The sequence below is a fragment of the Salmo salar genome, chromosome 10, assembly GCF_965601325.2.
Source record: "Salmo salar chromosome 10, fSalSal1, whole genome shotgun sequence".
Classification (NCBI taxonomy): Eukaryota; Metazoa; Chordata; class Actinopteri; order Salmoniformes; family Salmonidae; genus Salmo; species Salmo salar.
Window position 1 is genome coordinate 70,804,095 of NC_138300.1, and position 12,743 is coordinate 70,816,837.

The 12,743-nt window shown below is 40.6% G+C and overlaps 1 protein-coding gene across 1 annotated transcript in view; it reads right to left on the reverse strand.

The window, feature by feature from the left end:
• The window catches only part of lingo1a (leucine rich repeat and Ig domain containing 1a), a 323,927-nt gene that overhangs the window by 111,287 nt on the left and 199,897 nt on the right, over positions 1–12,743 (reverse strand). The window lies entirely within an intron of this gene.

Below are 12,743 nucleotides of genomic sequence, written 5' to 3' on the forward strand. Positions count from 1 at the left end.
GCATAAATCATTAGGGCCTTTTTTAACCAGAACATGAATAATATTCAAGGTGGACGAATGCATTCTCTTTTATAACGTATTGGAACGAGGGTACCCAACATGAACTCGCGCGCCAGGTGTCTAATGGGCCATCATCGTTCCATGGCTCTTGTTTGGTCAGATCTCCCTCCAGAAGACTCAAAACACTTTGTAAAGGCTGGTGACATCTAGTGGAAGCAATAGGAAGTGCCAAAATATTCCTCAGCCCCTGTGTTTTTCAATGGCATAGGTTTAAAGGTAATACAACACATCAGGTATCCACTTCCTGTCAGAATCTGTCTCAGGGTTTTGCCTGCCAAATGAGTTCTGTTATACTCAGACACCATTCAAACAGTTTTAGAAACTTTAGGGTGTTTTCTATCCATATATAATAAGTATATGCATATTCTAGTTACTGGGTAGGATTAGTAATCAGATTAAATCGGGTACATTTTTTTATCCAGCCGTGCAAATACTGCCCCCTAGCCCTAACAGGTTAACCTGTTAGGGCTAGGGGGCAGTATTTACACGGCCGGATAAAAAACGTACCCGATTTAATCTGGTTATTACTACTGCCCAGAAACTAGAATATGCATATAATTATTGGCTTTGGATAGAAAACACCCTAAAGTTTCTAAAAGTGTTTGAATGGTGTCTGTGAGTATAACAGAACTCATATGGCAGGCAAAAACCTGAGAAGATTCTGTACAGGAAGTGCCCTCTCTGACCATTCCTTGGGCTTCTTGACTCTTTTTATTGAAAATTTGGGATCTTTGCTGTAACGTGACACTTCCTACGGCTCCCATAGGCTCTCAGAACCCGGGAAAAAGCTGAATGATGACGAGGCAGCCCCTGGCTGAAAAACATTAGTGCCTTTGGTAAGTGGTCTATCAGAGGACAATGAGACTGAGGCGCGTGCACGAGGCGTTTTTATTGTTTTTATTTTCTCTCTCTTTGTACTAAAACACAGATTCCCGGTCGGAATATTATCGCTTTTTTACGAGAAAAATGGCATAAAAATTGATTTTAAACAGCGGTTGACATGCTTCGAAGTACGGGAATGGAATATTTAGATTTTTTTTGTCACGAAACACGTCGGGCGCGTCACCCTTCTTTACACTTCGGATAGTGTCTTGAACGCACGAACAAAACAGAGGATATTTGAACATAACTATGGATTATTTTGAACCAAACCAACATTTGTTATTGAAGTAGAAGTCCTGGGAATGCATTCTGACGAAGAACAACAAAGGTAATAACATTTTTCTTATAGTAAATCTGACTTTGGTGAGGGCTAAACTTGGTGGGTGTCTAAATAGCTAGCCCTGTGATGCCGGGCTATCTGCTTAGAATATTGCAAAATGTGCTTTCGCCGAAAAGCTATTTTAAAATTGGACATAGCGAGTGCATAGAGGAGGTCTGTATCTATAATTCTTAAAATAATTGTTATGTTTTTTGTGAACGTTTATCATGAGTAATTTAGTAAATTCACCGGAAGTTTGCGGGGGGTATGCTAGTTCTGAACGTCACATGCTAATGTAGAAAGCTGTTTTTTGATATAAATATGAACTTGATTGAACAAAACATGCATGTATTGTATAACATAATGTCCTAGGCGTGTCATCTGATGAAGATCATCAAAGGTTAGTGCTGCATTTAGCTGTGGTTTGGGTTTATGTGACATTATATGCTAGCTTGAAAAATGGGTGTCTGATTATTTCTGGCTGAGTACTCTGCTGACATAATCTAATGTTTTGCTTTCGTTGTAAAGCCTTTTTGAAATCGGACAGTGTGGTTAGATTAACGAGAGTCTTGTCTTTAAAATGGTGTAAAATAGTCATATGTTTGAGAAATTGAAGTAATAGCATTTCTAAGGTATTTGAATAACGCGCCACAGGATTCCACTGGCTGTTACGTAGGTGGGACGATTTCGTCCCACCTTCCCTAGAGAGGTTAATATAACTGCACTGTCCAATTTACAGTAGGTATTACTGCAAAAAAATGCCATGCTATTGTTTGAGGAGAGCTCCTAACAACAAAACTGTTTTTTCACCGCGATTGGTTTGATAAATTCACCTCTGAAGGTGAAATGTGTACTTACATTCTGAAATCTTACTCTGATTTATCATCCAAAGGGTCCCAGAGATAACATGAAGTGTTGTTTTGTTAGATAAAATCCTTTTTCATATCCTAAAAGCATGCATGATCGATTTTGTATTTCCACTCGTTCAATTTGCAAAGAAAGGAATCTGTGAAAATCTCACCCTAAATGTTGTTTCAAATGAGTCAAATCACATTTGTATCTATTCCTCAGAGATCCTAGAAGGTAACAAGACTTCACTATTTTGTTAGGGGTGTAGTATATCCTATAGTACACCGTATTTGGTCAGAGAGCAACGCCTTCATGGCACGCCGATGACGCCATCACTTGAACGACTGTATCTTTATCAAATAAGCACCAATCGGGGTCAAACAAAGCTAGCTAGATAGCCTATGAGCTGGGCTTGTATATGTCGTAAAATGTAGCTTCTAACCTTGTACGACAGCATGTCTTTTCATTTTGGACAAATATTATAAGGATATTCAGAGTTATGATGTTATGAAAACTGGTTGTTTTGCAAATGTTGAACTTATAATATGGCTATTAATACTTGGAAAGCTAAATCAAAGTCCAAGTATACAGATTTGACGATATTCTTGCAGAAAAACGGAATATGAATGCGAATGTCTCCTTCACGTTTTGCCCAAATGTACCTGGGGACTTCACACTAAAGTCATACTTGAAGTTATCCATCTGAAACTTTGTACATAGACTGCTGCCATCTTGTGGACACTATTGGAATTACAACCAGAGTGATGCTATAACAGTGACCTTTCTCTGGCAATTCAGAAATGGTTGTAAAAAACACGGGTGGGTTTTTTTTTTTTCTACCAAAATAACTGTGTTATATTCTCCTACATTCAATTCACATTTCCACAAACTTTAAAGTGTTTCCTTTCAAACGGTACCAAGAATATGCATATCCTTGCTTCAGGGCCTTAGCTACAGGCAGTTAGATTTTGGCATGTCATTTAGGCGAATATTGAATATCCCCTAAGAATAAACTTAAATACATATTTTTTTTAAATTGTCACATCAGATGTAAACCATTATCATGAAATATAGAACACACTGAGCATTTTGTGTTCTTTTTAAATCTGAAATGGATTATTAATCTACAGGGAATGGTAACAAAGGTTACTGACTAAAAGTGCTGGATTATGCATGAATTGTCATAATGTGTCCCTGCATTTTTGGAATATTCACAGATTTACAGAATTTATGTGTAAAAAAAAAAAGGACACCAGTGTTGCATTCAATTTACAGAATTAACCTCCACCAAGGTAAATTCCGAATTTCATGTTAGGCTCTGCCATACTTTTCATTACAGAAGCCCCCCAAAGGTGATATAATTAAGCAAAGTGGAGGCCTGTTCAACCATTAATCCCTCTGTAAATCTTATCCAATTCCAAGGGATGATTAAAATGCCTAGGTAATCCTTTCTAAATATATTGACTTGTGGCAAAATATACTATTTAAAGGTCTGATTGTAAATTCATACAATCACCTTATAAGTGAATAAGACTCCCAAGAGAAACAAGTAGCTGGAGTGGAGAGAAGATTTAGAACATAGGAATTCAGCTTCTGAATTTCAGGCTATTTTTTACATTACTGCTTAAATCTTCAGATCTATCATCAAGCCAGTTACCATAGCATCAGACTTCTGTTTGGAATGTAGGGTCTCTATTATTTAAACCATTACATTGATCAGGAAAGATACATGCCTCATTTTCAGCTATAGCATACCGAACTAATGAATTTAAATGAGATCAATATGGCATGAACAAACAGTTTAACAAATGGAGCATTCATCTCATTACTTCTCAGTCGAAGGGCTCGGGCAGTACGAAGGCAGTTTACGAAATGCATTTAGATGTTAAAAGAAAAAGGGGTGTGATAAAAAAGACGACAGAGTAATGTGTTGGAGGGTTCTTTCGACAGGCTAAAGAAAAACAATATCCTATTACTTATTACTGACAGAGAGTGGGGTGGAGAACACTTAAATCAATGTAAATAGATTTAGCTTGTGTAATAAAAGCCTGAATTTACTGCATATTCGGAGCCACCTGTGTCTTCTCAACAGCCACATTAGAACATATGCGGCAGTGGCGTAAAGGTACTCAAGATATTTGTCTTCTAAGCAGCTACATTTCTTATTTCAGGTCAAGTCTAGGGATAGAGCCAGTGGTAAATAGGTTCTCAGTGATGGTATAATTTCAATTCGGTGCACCTGTATCAAAATAAGTGTCAAGGGAAAGCAGCTGTTTTATGGGCTCTGACCAACTTTGCTATTTTGTGTGTTGTTTTGCGCTGATCTAAACTTTTTTGTACACAATGTTTCCACCATGACCCAAAAGAGCTTCTGGACATTGTTAGGATGAAGATTTCTACTTCAACGTGTCAGAGACGCAGGACATGCCGCTCACCCCTGGAACAGGCCGAAAAATAAAAAGGCAGCGTAAGAGAGGGCGAAGTGTGGGCACCCTGACAAAACTAGGTCGGTGAGTACATAAACCACCTCTACCCTCCATCTCAATGGAGAACAAACTGGACGAGCTACGTTTGAGACTATCCAATCAACAGGACCTGAAGAACTGTAATATACTATGTTTCTCGGAGTTGTGGTTGAACAAGGACATGGGTAATAATATACATACATCTAGCAGATTTTTCTATGCACCGGCAGACAGAACGGCAGCGTCAGGTCAGCTCGGCGGGGGTGTGTCTCTTTGTTAACAACAGCTGGTGCTAGAAAATTAAGGAAGTCTTGAGGTTCTGCTCGCCTGAGCTAGAATACCTCATGATAAGCTGTAGACCATACTATTTACCAAGATATTTTTCATTTATATTTTTTGTAGCTGTCTATTTATCACCACAAACTGATGTTGGCATGAAGACCTCATTCAATGAGCTGAACAGGGCCATAAGCAAACAAGAAAATGCTCATCCAGAAACAGCGCTCCTAGTGGCCGGTGATTTCAATGTAAATTTATACACGTTAACATCAGCGCAGGCTCTGAGTACGCGTCCTGGTAATCCGTCTGAACGTTAATATGTATAAATTTAAATTTAAATCACCGGCCACTAGGAGCGCTGTTTCTGGATGAGCATTTTCTTGTTTGCTTATGACCCTGTTCAGCTCGTTGAGTGAGGTCTGCCGATGCATACAAAAATCTGCTAGATGTACATATATTATCCATGTCCTTGTTCAGCCACAACTCCGAGAAACATAGTATTTTACAGTTCTTCAGGTCCTGTTGATTGGATAGTCTCGAAGGTAGCTCGTCCAGCTGGCAAGTGTCTTCACTTACATTTTCAAACTCTCCCTGACCCAGTCTGTCATACCTACATGTTTTAAGCAGACCATCATAGTCCCTGTGCCCAAGAATGGCAAGGTACCCTGTTAAAATGACTATCGCCCCGTGGCACTCACATATGTTGCAATGAAATGCTTCAAAAGGCTGGTCATGGCTCACAGCAACACCATCATCCCAAACACCCTGGACCCACTCCGATTCGCATACCATCCCAACAGATCCACAGATGACACTCTCTATTGCACTCCACACTGACCTTTCCGACTTTGACAAGAGGAACACCTATGTGAGAATACTGTTCAATGACTACAGCTCAGCGTTCAACACCATAGTGTTCTCCAAGCTCATCACTAAGCTAAGGACCCTAGGACTGAAAATGTCCCTCTGCAACTAGATCCTGGACTTCCTGATGGGCCCCCCCAGGTGGTGAGGGTAGGCAACAACACAACCGCCACACTGACCCTCAACACGGGGGCCCCTCAGTGGTAAGTGCTTAGTCCCCTCCTGTACTCTCTCTTCCCCCACGACTGTGTGGCCACGCACAACGGTGGTAGGTCTGTTCACCGATGATGAGACAGCCTATAGGGAGTAGGTCAGAGACCTAGCAGTGTGTTGCCAGGGCAACAACCTCTCCCTCAACATCAGCAATACAAAGGAGCTGATCGTGGACTACAGGAAACAGAGGGCAGAGCACACCCCCCATTCACATCGATGGGGCTGTAGTGAGAGCTTCAAGTTCCTTTGTGTCCACATCACAAAATATCTATTATGGTCCAGACGCACCAACACAGTCATGAAGAGGGCATGACACCCCCAAAAGATTTGGCATGGGCCAAACTCAGATTCAACCACAAAGACCAGGGAGGTTTTCCAAAACCTTGCAAAAAAGGGCACCTATGGTAGATGGGTAAAAAAATAAATAAGCAGACATTGGATATCCCTTTGAGCATGATGAAGTTATTAATTACACTTTGGATGGTGTATCAATACACCCAGTCACCACAAAGAGAGGCGTCCTTCCTAACTCAGTTGACAGAGAGAAAGGAAACTGCTCAGGGATTTAACCACGACCCTAAAACAGTTACAGAGTTTAATGGCTATGATAGGAGAAAACTGAGGATGAATCAACAACAACGTAGTTACTCCACAATACAAACCTAAATTACAGAGTGTAAAGAAGGTAGCTTGTACAGAACACAAATATTCAATACATGCATCCTGTTCACAATAAGGCATTAAAGTAAAACTGCCAAAAATGTGGCAAAGAAATAAACTTTAGGTCCTGAATACATTTGGGGAAAATGTTTGGGGCAAATTCAACACAACACATCACTGACTACCACTTTTCATATTGTCAAGCATGGTGGTGACTGAATCATGTTATGGGTATGCTCATCATCGGCGAGGACTAGGGAGTTTTTTAGGATGAACAAAAACTGAATACAGCTAAGCACAGGCAAAATTCTACAGGAAAATCTGGTTCAGTCTGCTTTCCAACCGACACTGGGAGACAAATTCACCTTTCAGCAAGAAAATAACCTAAAACACAAGGTCAAATATACACAGGAGTTGCTTACTAAGATTACATTGACTTTTCCTGAGTGGCCTAAGTTACAGTTTTGACATAAATCATCCGGAAAATCTATGGCAAGACTTGAAAATGGCTGTCTAGCAATGACCAACACAACAAAGAGCTTAAAGAATTTTAAAAAGAATACTGTGCAAACATTGTACAATCCGGGAGTGCAAAGCTCTTAGAACTATCCGAGAAAGACTCACAGCTGTAATCGCTGTCAAACGTGATTCTAACATGTATTAACCCAGGGGGTTAAATACTTACGTATGTAATGAAGATATATTAGTGATATACACTGCTCAAAAAAATAAAGGGAACACTAAAATAACACATCCTAGATCTGAATGAATTAAATAATCTTATTAAATACTTTTTTCTTTACATAGTTGAATGTGCTGACAACAAAATCACACAAAAAATAATCAATGGAAATCCAATTTATCAACCCATGGAGGTCTGGATTTGGAGTCACACTCAAAATTAAAGTGGAAAACCACACTACAGTCTGATCCAACTTTGATGTAATGTCCTTAAAACAAGTCAAAATGAGGCTCAGTAGTGTGTGTGGCCTCCACGTGCCTGTATGACCTCCCTACAACGCCTGGGCATGCTCCTGATGAGGTGGCGTATGGTCTCCTGAGGGATCTCCTCCCAAACCTGGACTAAAGCATCCGCCAACTCCTGGACAGTCTGTGGTGCAACGTGGCGTTGGTGGATGGAGCGAGACATGATGTCCCAGATGTGCTCAATTGGATTCAGGTCTGGGGAACGGGCGGGCCAATCCATAGCATCAATGCCTTCCTCTTGCAGGAACTGCTGACACACTCCAGCCACATGAGGTCTAGCATTGTCTTGCATTAGGAGGAACCCAGGGCCAACCGCACCAGCATATGGTCTCACAAGGGGTCTGAGGATCTCATCTCGGTACCTAATGGCAGTCAGGCTACCTCTGGCGAGCACATGGAGGGCTGTGCGGCCACCCAAAGAAATGCCACCCCACACCATGACTGACCCACCGCCTAACCGGTCATGCTGGAGGATGTTGCAGGTGTGAACCTGCTTTCATCTGTGAAGAGCAAAGGGCTCCAGTGGCGAATTTGCCAATCCCTCATACCACCCTCATGGAGTCTGTTTCTGACCGTTTGAGCAGACACATGCACATTTGTGGCCTGCTGGAGGTCATTTTGCAGGGCTCTGGCAGTGCTCCTCCTGCTCTTCCTTGCACAAAGGCGGAGGTAGCGGTCCTGCTGCTGGGTTGTTGCCCTCCTACGGCCTCCTCCACGTCTCCTGATGTACTGGCCTGTCTCCTGGTAGCGCCTCCATGCTCTGGACACTACGCTGACAGACACAGCAAACCTTCTTGCCACAGCTCGCATTGATGTGCCATCCTGGGTGAGCTGCACTACCTGAGCCACTTGTGTGGGTTGTAGACTCCGTCTCATGCTACCACTAGAGTGAAAGCACCGCCAGCATTCAAAAGTGACCAAAACATCAGCCAGGAAGCATAGGAACTGAGAAGTGGTCTGTGGTCACCACCTGCAGAACCACTCCTTTATTGGGGGTGTCTTGCTAATTGCCTATAATTTCGACATGTTGTCTATTCCATTTGCACAACAGCATGTGAAATTTATTGTCAATCAGTGTTGCTTCCTAAGTGGACAGTTTGATTTCACAGAAGTGTGATTGACTTGGAGTTACATTGTGTTGTTTAAGTGTTCCCTTTATAATTTTGATTATAAAGGGAACACTTAACCTGTTATGGCTAAGGGGCAGTATTTTCACGGCTGGATAAAAAACGTACCCGATTTAATCTGGTTACTACTCCTGCCCAGTAACTAGAATATGCATATAATTATTGGCTTTGGATAGAAAACACTCCAAAGTTTCTAAAACTGTTTGAATGGTGTCTGTGAGTATAACAGAACTCAAATGGCAGGTCAAAACCTGAGAGATTCCTTTACAGGAAGTGGCCTGTCTGACCATTTATTGTCTTTCTTTGACATCTCATTCTATTACAAAGGATCTCTGCGGTAACGTGACACTTCCCACGGCTCCAATAGGCTCTCAGAGCCCGGGAAAAACCTGAATGTCGTCATTCCAGCCCCAGGCTGAAACACATTATCGCCTTTGTCAAGTGGCCGATCAAGGGACTGTGGGCTTAGGCGCATGCACTGGCCGCCCCCGTCTTTGTGTTTTTTCCTCTGTTTGCCGAAAAGGAGATTCCCGGTCGGAATATTATCGCTTTTTTACGAGAAAAATGGCATAAAAATGGATTTTAAACAGCGGTTGACATGCTTCGAAGTACGGTAATGGAATATTTAGATTTTTTTTGTCATGAATTGCGCCATGCGCACGACCCTGATTTACCATTTCGGATAGTGTCTGGGACGCACGAACAAAACGCCGCTATTCGGATATAACGATGGATTATTTTGGACCAAACCAACATTTGTTATTGAAGTAGCAGTCCTGGGAGTGCATTCTGACGAAGACAACAAAAGGTAATCAAACTTTTATAATAGTAAACCTGATATTGGTGAGTGCTAAACTTGCCGGGTGTCTAAATAGCTAGCCCGTGATGCCTGGGCTATGTACTTAGAATATTGCAAAATGTGCTTTCACCAAAAAGCTATTTTAAAATCGGACATATCGAGTGCATAGAGGAGTTCTGTATCTATAATTCTTAAAATAATTGTTATGCTTTTTGTGAACGTTTATCGTGAGTAATTTAGTAAATTCTTAGTGAATTCGCCAGAAGTTTGCGGGGGGTATGCTAGTTCTGAACGTCACATGCTAATGTAAAAAGCTGTTTTTTGATATAAATATGAACTTGATTGAATAAAAACATGCATGTATTGTATAACATAATGTCCTAGGGTTGTCATCTGATGAAGATCATCAAAGGTTAGTGCTGCATTTAGCTGTCTTCTGGGTTTTTGTGACATTATATGCTAGCTTGAAAAATGGGTGTCTGATTATTTCTGGCTTGGTACTCTGCTGACATAATCTAATGTTTTGCTTTCGTTGTAAAGCCTTTTTGAAATCGGACAGTGTGGTTAGATAAAGGAGAGTCTTATCTTTAAAATGCTGTGAAAGTCATATGTTTGAAAAATAGAAGTTTTTGTATTTTTGAGGAATTTGTAATTCGCGCCACGCCTATCATTGGATATTGGAGCAGGTGTTCCGCTAGCGGAACGTCTAGATCTAAGAGGATATATATATATATATATATATATATATATATATATATATATATATATATTTTTTGCAAATGTTGAAATGTTTTTTCCACTTTCACATTAGAGTATTTTGTGTAGATCGTTGACAAATCAGGGGTGTGTATACTTTCTGAAAACACTGTAAATGTACATGTCTACCTCAATTACCTCGTGCCCCTGCACATTGACTCGGTTCTGGTACCCTGTGTATATAGCCAAGTTATTATTACTCATTGTGTATTCATTATTACTTTTATTATTATGTATTTTATCTTTCTATTTTATTTACAGTATCAGTCAAAAATGTGGACACACCTACTCATTCCAGGGGTTTTCTTTATTTTTACTGTTTTCTACATTGTAGAATAATAGTGAAGACATCAACTATTAAATCTCACATATCAACATATACTGTATATTTGAGATTCTTCAACGTAGCCACCCTTTGCCTTGATGACAGCTCTGCACACTCTTGGCATTCTCTCAACCAGCTTCAACTGGAAAGCTTTTCTAACAGTCTTGAAGGAGTTCCCACATATATGCTTAGCACTTGTTGGCTGCTTTTCCTTCACTCTGCAGTCCAACTCATCCCAAACCATCTCAATTGGAGGCCAGGTCATCTCTGCAGAATGCTGTGGTAGCCATGCTGGTGAAGTGTGCCTTGAATTTTAAATAAATCACAGACAGTGTCACCAGCAAAGCACCCCACACCATCAGACCTCCTCCTCCATGCTTCACGGTGGGAACAACACAGGCTGGAGATCATCCATTCACCTACTCTGCATCTCACAAAGACATTGTAGTTGGAACCAAAAATCTCAAATGTGGACTCATCGGACCAAAGGACATTGCTCATGTTTCTTGGCCCAAACAAGTCTCTTTCTTATTGGTATCCTTTAGTAGTGTTTTTTTTTTGCAGCAATTCGACCATGACGGCCTGATTCACGCTGTCTCCTATGAACAGTTGATGTTGAGATGTGTCTGTATCTTGAACTCTGTGAAGCATTTATTTGGGCTGCAATTTATGAGGTGCAGTTAACCCTAATGAACGTATCCTCTGCAGCAGGAGTAACTCTGGGTCTTCCCTTCCTGTGGCGGTCCTCATGAGAGCAACTTTCAACATAGTGCTTGATGGTTTTTGCGACTGCACTTGAAGAAACGTTCAGTTCTTGAAATTTTCCGTATTGACTGACCTTCATGTCTTCAAGTAATGATAGACTGTCATATCGCAGTGCCTATTTCAGCTTTTCTTGCCATAATGTGGACTTGGTCTTTTACCAAATAGGGTTATCTTCCGTTAATCAACGTTACCTTGTCACAACACAACTGGTTGGCTCAAACGCATTAAGAAGGAAAGACATTCCACAAAGGAACATTTAACAAGGCACACCTGTTAATTGAAATGCATTCCAGGTGACTACCTCATGAAGCTGGTTGAGAGAATGCCAAGAGTGTGCAAAGCTGTCAAGGCAAATGGTGGCTACTTTGAGGAATCTCAAATAAAAAATATATTTTGATTGGTTACTACATGATTCCATATGTGTTATTTCATAGTTTTGATGTCTTCACTATTATTCCGCAATGTAGAAAATAGTAAAAATAAAGAAAAACCTTTGAATGAGTAGGTATGTCCAAACTTTTGACTGCTACTGTATATATATTTTTTCTCTGCATTGTTAGGATTGGCCCATTAGTAAACATTTCACTGCTAGTCTATACCTGTTGTTTACGAAGCATGTGACAAATAACAATTTATTGTATTTGAGATCAGCAGCCAAGTTAAAGCCACTACTTTCCCAATGCAGGGTCCTGACTCCTGTGTTAAAATTGCCTAAATGTCATTTCGAAAGGTTTGGTGCTGTGGTGACCTTCACACTGCCACAACGGCCTGACCACACCATAGAGATAACACTAAAAACCTTACAGGGGGGGATTTATTGGTCTCTAAGTGCAGTGTAGTTTCTCGTGTAATACACAATCTCAAAAAAATATCATCAGACATTGTTTGAATAGAAAAGCTTTGAGAACTCTATTTGACCCATGTAGCGTATTGAGGGCTCCCTGAACCAACAAATTGATCACTTTTTGACCCCCAATTATACCTGCCATCATTCTATTTTCATTTGTTTTCATAGAAATTGCATGTCAGCTGATTTAATCTAATATTTTATGGTACCTAATTATCCCATTATGACATACCTTCCCCACACAATGTAGGCTCATTTGTGTTGTTTCAAACTGAATCACATTAGTTTCATTAGCGGCATTATGGAATATACTTGGTTCTTGGACTGCTCAGTATGCTGGTTCTCATTCCAGCCAATAATAAAGGTGTTCAATTAACTGAACACTGAACTTCGTAGGTGTGACTCTCAGTAAATTAGTGTCAATGGGAGGTCTCTATACTACCTGTGCTAGATTAGGGGGGTCCTTCGAAAATGAAATTAGATATCGGCCCTAGACCTGGACTTCTCTGCTGTATGGTGGTTGGGTTGTGTGGGCTACAGCACTGG